This window comes from Cardiocondyla obscurior, unplaced genomic scaffold (assembly GCF_019399895.1).
Source record: "Cardiocondyla obscurior isolate alpha-2009 unplaced genomic scaffold, Cobs3.1 scaffold71_0_91097, whole genome shotgun sequence".
In the NCBI taxonomy this organism is placed as follows: domain Eukaryota; kingdom Metazoa; phylum Arthropoda; class Insecta; order Hymenoptera; family Formicidae; genus Cardiocondyla; species Cardiocondyla obscurior.
The window spans coordinates 83,074-90,385 of record NW_027228814.1 but is presented as its reverse complement, the minus strand read 5'-3'; the positions used below and the strand labels follow the sequence as shown (position 1 = coordinate 90,385).

At 55.7% G+C, this 7,312-nt stretch overlaps 1 non-coding gene across 1 annotated transcript; it reads right to left on the bottom strand.

Moving 5' to 3' along the window:
• Positions 1–274: 274 nt before the first annotated feature.
• Positions 275–2,184, bottom strand: LOC139112937 (small subunit ribosomal RNA). The gene has a single exon (XR_011547536.1). It is a non-coding gene; the product is annotated as a small subunit ribosomal RNA (ribosomal RNA).
• Between the last annotated feature and the right edge of the window lie 5,128 nt (positions 2,185–7,312).

Sequence of the window (7,312 nt, the reverse complement as noted above, 5' to 3'; positions counted from 1 at the left end):
GCGTCGCGTCTCGCGACGGACGCTCCGACGAGTAGTGGGAAGGCGGCGCGGACTCGGAAGACGCGATGTCTCGCGTGCGATTAGATTTTGCGCCCCTTCAGCCACTCTCGACACAACTCGCAGAGTCGTGTTCTAGCTTGTCTGCCCCGTATCGCGGCAGGCAACGTAGTGCACGTTACCGTGCGCGCGTACGGTTCCTCGTCCATGCAGTCGCCGGCCGCTGCGCGCTCGTCACGAGAACGGTGCACACAGAGCAGCAGGACCTCCGGAACGTTAATGATCCTTCCGCAGGTTCACCTACGGAAACCTTGTTACGACTTTTACTTCCTCTAAATGATCAAGTTTGGTCATCTTCCCTGCAACATCGGCAATGCCGACGCATTGCCGCGCACCAGTCCGAAGACCTCACTAAATCATTCAATCGGTAGTAGCGACGGGCGGTGTGTACAAAGGGCAGGGACGTAATCAACGCGAGCTTATGACTCGCGCTTACTGGGAATTCCTCGTTCATGGGGACAATTGCAAGCCCCAATCCCTAGCACGAAGGAGGTTCAGCGGGTTACCCGGCCTTTCGGCCAGGAACACACGCTGATTCCTTCAGTGTAGCGCGCGTGCGGCCCAGAACATCTAAGGGCATCACAGACCTGTTATTGCTCAATCTCGTGCGGCTAGAAGCCGCCTGTCCCTCTAAGAAGATTTGTTTGTACGTTGGTAGTAAAAACCCGCCGGCCGAAGCCGGGGGCCTTCTAGATACCATAAGGTACGCCTATTTAGCAGGCTAGAGTCTCGTTCGTTATCGGAATTAACCAGACAAATCGCTCCACCAACTAAGAACGGCCATGCACCACCAACCACCGAATCAAGAAAGAGCTATCAATCTGTCAATCCTTCCGGTGTCTGGGCCTGGTGAGGTTTCCCGTGTTGAGTCAAATTAAGCCGCAGGCTCCACTCCTGGTGGTGCCCTTCCGTCAATTCCTTTAAGTTTCAGCTTTGCAACCATACTTCCCCCGGAACCCAAAAGCTTTGGTTTACCGGAAGCTGCCCGCCGAGTCATCGGAGGAACTTCGGCGGATCGCTAGCTGGCATCGTTTATGGTTAGAACTAGGGCGGTATCTGATCGCCTTCGAACCTCTAACTTTCGTTCTTGATTAATGAAAACATTTTTGGCAAATGCTTTCGCTTCTGTCCGTCTTGCGACGATCCAAAATTTCACCTCTAACGTCGCAATACGAATGCCCCCATCTGTCCTATTAATCATTACCTCGGGGTTCGAAAACCAACAAAGAACCGAGGTCCTATTCCATTATTCCATGCACGCAGTATTCAGGCGAGGATAGCCTGCTTTAAGCACTCTAATTTGTTCAAAGTAAACGTACCGGCCCGACTCGACACTCAGTAAAGAGCACCGCGACGGGATATTAGTTTGGGCGGCCTCGCGAGGCTAAGCCCACCGGTAGGACGTCCCACATCACGCCAGTTAAACACCGCGAGCGGTGAACCGACGGTGTGCGACACAGATTCAACTACGAGCCTTTTAACCGCAACAACTTTAATATACGCTATTGGAGCTGGAATTACCGCGGCTGCTGGCACCAGACTTGCCCTCAATGGATCCTCGTTAAAGGATTTAAAGTGTACTCATTCCGATTACGGGGCCTCGGATGAGTCCCGTATCGTTATTTTTCGTCACTACCTCCCCGTGCCGGGAGTGGGTAATTTGCGCGCCTGCTGCCTTCCTTGGATGTGGTAGCCGTTTATCAGGCTCCCTCTCCGGAATCGAACCCTGATTCCCCGTTACCCGTTACAACCATGGTAGGCGCAGAACCTACCATCGACAGTTGATAAGGCAGACATTTGAAAGATGCGTCGCCGGTGCTAGGACCGTACGATCAGCACAAAGTTATTCAGAGTCGCCAAAATAAACGGTGGACGCACGGAGATCCGCACGCCACCGATTGGTTTTGATCTAATAAAAGCGTCCCTTCCATCACTGGTCGGGACTCTGGTTTGCATGTATTAGCTCTAGAATTACCACAGTTATCCAAGTAAATGTGGGTACAATCTAATGAACCATAACTGATTTAATGAGCCATTCGCGGTTTCACCTTAATTCGGCATGCACTGAGACATGCATGGCTTAATCTTTGAGACAAGCATATGACTACTGGCAGGATCAACCAGGGAGCTTCGTGTGTGCGATCGCGGTTACTCGCGGTGGAGCAACGCGAAAGACAACGCTACGCTGCTACGGACACTCCGCGAGGAAGAGCCGTGCGCGTTTCGTGTGTCGTTAATGCCGCCGGAACTTTTTCGAGCCGGTCGACGGACACGCTTTTCGTATTTATATATACCTTGGTATGAAAGATCAAATTTTGTTCTCATTCACCCATAACAGCGGCTTGTAAGGCCGCTTAGCCCTGACGCTAGACCGATCCGATCTGAGACGTCGTGGAGCACTGTTCGTTCAACGGTGCCAGCGGTGAGACACCGAGGCACCGGTTGAAAAGTATTTCGCTCACGGCGTACAAGTAAGCGGGAACGGCGACATCGTCAAAGATCTCGCCGAAACCGACTCATATGAGCCATTCGGTCTCTCGACACCGACTCGTGGCAATGCTGTGTCTTATAGTACCGAACCGGGCGGCCGGGCGGTCGGCGACGCACGGTCTAACGCACGGCGGTATATGGGCGAAACCGGCGAGAAATTTCGACGCCTCGCGGACTTAGCCGCTGCGTCGTACGTAGTTACCTACGCAAAGTCTCGAGCCTCGTGTTGCTTTCGGCAAGTAGTTACCCACGGACAGCTCGAACGGCAAAGTACCTCGAGATCAAAATATCTTCGGCTCGTATTTACCAACGCCTTCGATATCGACGGTGTCGAAACGATCGCCGAGCCCGGCGCACATTTGGCCGAATGTCGGCAACACGCCCGAACGATCTCAAAGAGAACCAAAGTTCTCGTAGTAAGCGCGAAGCTAAATTCTCTCAAAAAGCGTTCTAGTGCGAACGACACTTTTGTACGCACCGCAGTGCTTCGTCGAGCTCGGTTATACATACGCCGTAACGCTACGGTACGACCAGACCGCGAGCTCGCATGCATCGTGTTGTGCACGAGTCGCCGCAGCGACGACACCTCTTACAGTACCGAACCGAGCGGCCGGGCGGTCGGCGACGCACGGTCTAACGCACGGCGGTATATGGGCGCCGGCGGTGAAATTTCGACGCCGCGCGGACTTAGCCGCTGCGGCGCACGGTAGTTACCTCCGCGTCAAAGATCTCGAGCTCCGTGTTGTTTTACGGCTCGGAGGTACGTACGGACCGCACGAACGGCAGAGTCCTCGAGATACAAAATTTCTTCGTCAAGTATTCACCAATTCCTTCGCTATCCGGCCTCGAAACGATCGCCGAGAGCTTGGCGCAAATTTGGCCGAATGTCGGCAAGACGCCCGAACGATCTCAAAAAGAGAACCAAAGTTCTCGTAGTAAGCGCAGTGCTAAATTCTCTAAAAAGCGTTCTAGTGCGAACGACACTTTTGTACGCACCGCAGTGCTTCGCCGAGCTCGGTTATACATACGCCGTAACGCTACGGTACGACCAGACCGAGAGCTCGCATGCATCGTGTTGTGCACGAGTCGCCGCAGCGACGACACCTCTTACAGTACCGAACCGAGCGGCCGGGCGGTCGGCGACGCACGGTCTAACGCACGGCGGTATATGGGCGCCGGCGGTGAAATTTCGACGCCGCGCGGACTTAGCCGCTGCGGCGCACGGTAGTTACCTCCGCGTCAAAGATCTCGAGCTCCGTGTTGTTTTACGGCTCGGAGGTACGTACGGACCGCACGAACGGCAGAGTCCTCGAGATACAAAATTTCTTCGTCACGTATTCACCAATTCCTTCGCTATCCGGCCTCGAAACGATCGCCGAGCTTGGCGCACATTTGGCCGAATGTCGGCAAGACGCCCGAAAGATCTCAAAGAGAACCAAAGTTCTCGTAGTAAGCGCGAAGCTAAATTCTCTCAAAAAGCGTTCTAGTGCGAACGACACCTTTGTACGCACCGCAGTGCTTCGCCGAGCTCGGTTATACATACGCCGTAACGCTACGGTACGACCAGACCGAGAGCTCGCATGCATCGTGTTGTGCACGAGTCGCCGCAGCGACGACACCTCTTACAGTACCGAACCGAGCGGCCGGGCGGTCGGCGACGCACGGTCTAACGCACGGCGGTATATGGGCGCCGGCGGTGAAATTTCGACGCCGCGCGGACTTAGCCGCTGCGGCGCACGGTAGTTACCTCCGCGTCAAAGATCTCGAGCTCCGTGTTGTTTTACGGCTCGGAGGTACGTACGGACCGCACGAACGGCAGAGTCCTCGAGATACAAAATTTCGTCACGTATTCACCAATTCCTTCGCTATCCGGCCTCGAAACGATCGAGAGCTTGGCGCACATTTGGCCGAATGTCGGCAAGACGCCCGAAAGATCTCAAAGAGAACCAAAGTTCTCGTAGTAAGCGCGAAGCTAAATTCTCTCAAAAAGCGTTCTAGTGCGAACGACACTTTTGTACGCACCGCAGTGCTTCGCCGAGCTCGGTTATACATACGCCGTAACGCTACGGTACGACCAGACCGCGAGCTCGCATGCACCGTGTTGTGCACGAGTCGCCGCAGCGACGACACCTCTTACAGTACCGAACCGAGCGGCCGGGCGGTCGGCGACGCACGGTCTAACGCACGGCGGTATATGGGCGCCGGCGGTGAAATTTCGACGCCGCGCGGACTTAGCCGCTGCGGCGCACGGTAGTTACCTCCGCGTCAAAGATCTCGAGCTCCGTGTTGTTTTACGGCTCGGAGGTACGTACGGACCGCACGAACGGCAGAGTCCTCGAGATACAAAATTTCTTCGTCACGTATTCACCAATTCCTTCGCTATCCGGCCTCGAAACGATCGCCGAGAGCTTGGCGCACATTTGGCCGAATGTCGGCAAGACGCCCGAAAGATCTCAAAAAGAGAACCAAAGTTCTCGTAGTAAGCGCCAAGCTAAATTCTCTCAAAAAGCGTTCTAGTGCGAACGACACTTTTGTACGCACCGCAGTGCTTCGCCGAGCTCGGTTATACATACGCCGTAACGCTACGGTACGACCAGACCGCGAGCTCGCATGCACCGTGTTGTGCACGAGTCGCCGCAGCGACGACACCTCTTACAGTACCGAACCGAGCGGCCGGGCGGTCGGCGACGCACGGTCTAACGCACGGCGGTATATGGGCGCCGGCGGTGAAATTTCGACGCCGCGCGGACTTAGCCGCAGCGAAGTCCGCGAGCCTCGTGTTGCTTTTACCACGTAGTTACTTCCGAGCGGTCCGACCGTCAAAGTTCGCGAGCCTCGTGTTGCTTTTGGAACGTAGTTACTTCCGAGCGGTTTGATCGGCAAAGTACGCGAGCCTCGTGTTGCTTTTACCACGTAGTTACTTCCGAGCGGTCCGACCGTCAAAGTCCGCGAGCCTCGTGTTGCTTTCGGCTCGGAGTTACTTCCGCGCGGTCCTAGCGGCAAAGTACGCGAGCCTCGTGTTGCTTTCGGGTCGGAGTTACTTCCGCGCGGTCCGATCGGCAAAGTACGCGAGCCTCGTGTTGCTTTCGGCTTGGAGTTACTTCCGCGCGGTCCTAGCGGCAAAGTACGCGAGCCTCGTGTTGCTTTCGGCTCGGAGTTACTTCCGCGCGGTCCTAGCGGCAAAGTACGCGAGCCTCGTGTTGCTTTCGGCTCGGAGTTACTTCCGCGCGGTCCGATCGGCAAAGTACGCGAGCCTCGTGTTGCTTTCGGCTCGGAGTTACTTCCGCGCGGTCCTAGCGGCAAAGTACGCGAGCCTCGTGTTGCTTTCGGCTCGGAGTTACTTCCGCGCGGTCCTAGCGGCAAAGTACACGAGCCTCGTGTTGCTTTCGGCTCGGAGTTACTTCCGCGCGGTCCTAGCGACAAAGTACGCGAGCCTCGTGTTGCTTTCGGCTCGGAGTTACTTCCGCGCGGTCCGATCGGCAAAGTACGCGAGCCTCGTGTTGCTTTCGGCTCGGAGTTACTTCCGAGCGGTCCGACCGTCAAAGTCCGCGAGCCTCGTGTTGCTTTCGGCTCGGAGTTACTTCCGCGCGGTCCTAGCGGCAAAGTACGCGAGCCTCGTGTTGCTTTCGGGTCGGAGTTACTTCCGCGCGGTCCGATCGGCAAAGTACGCGAGCCTCGTGTTGCTTTCGGCTCGGAGTTACTTCCGCGCGGTCCTAGCGGCAAAGTACGCGAGCCTCGTGTTGCTTTCGGGTCGGAGTTACTTCCGCGCGGTCCGATCGGCAAAGTACGCGAGCCTCGTGTTGCTTTCGGCTTGGAGTTACTTCCGCGCGGTCCTAGCGGCAAAGTACGCGAGCCTCGTGTTGCTTTCGGCTCGGAGTTACTTCCGCGCGGTCCTAGCGGCAAAGTACGCGAGCCTCGTGTTGCTTTCGGCTCGGAGTTACTTCCGCGCGGTCCGATCGGCAAAGTACGCGAGCCTCGTGTTGCTTTCGGCTCGGAGTTACTTCCGCGCGGTCCTAGCGGCAAAGTACGCGAGCCTCGTGTTGCTTTCGGCTTGTAGCTACTTTCGAGCGGTTCGGACAACAAAGTCCGCGAGCCCTGTGTTACTACTGCTCGGGGCTGCTTCCGAACGTTTCGGGCAATCAACTTTTTGTTCTCCGTATTGTTTTTTAAGCTATCTTAGCTATTTTCTCGTAAAAGTTAAATTTTCGCGTTTTGTGCTGTTTTTCGAGCTCTCTGCTGGCGATCGTCTATGTTCTTAAATCTCGTGTTATTTTCTTGAGCTCTTCGTAATTTCGGCCGACGAGCGGCTAAGTTTACGAGTTTTGTGTTGCTTTCTGCACGTAGTTACTTCCGAGCGGTCCGACCGTCAAAGTACGCGAGCCTCGTGTTGCTTTCGGCTCGGAGTTACTTCCGCGCGGTCCTAGCGACAAAGTACGCGAGCCTCGTGTTGCTTTCGGCTCGGAGTTACTTCCGCGCGGTCCGATCGGCAAAGTACGCGAGCCTCGTGTTGCTTTCGGCTCGGAGTTACTTCCGCGCGGTCCTAGCGGCAAAGTACGCGAGCCTCGTGTTGCTTTCGGCTCGGAGTTACTTCCGCGCGGTCCTAGCGGCAAAGTACGCGAGCCTCGTGTTGCTTTCGGCTCGTAGCTACTTTCGAGCGGTTCGGACAACAAAGTCCGCGAGCCCTGTGTTACTACTGCTCGGGGCTGCTTCCGAACGTTTCGGGCAATCAACTTTTTGTTCTCCGTATTGTTTTTTAAGCTATCTT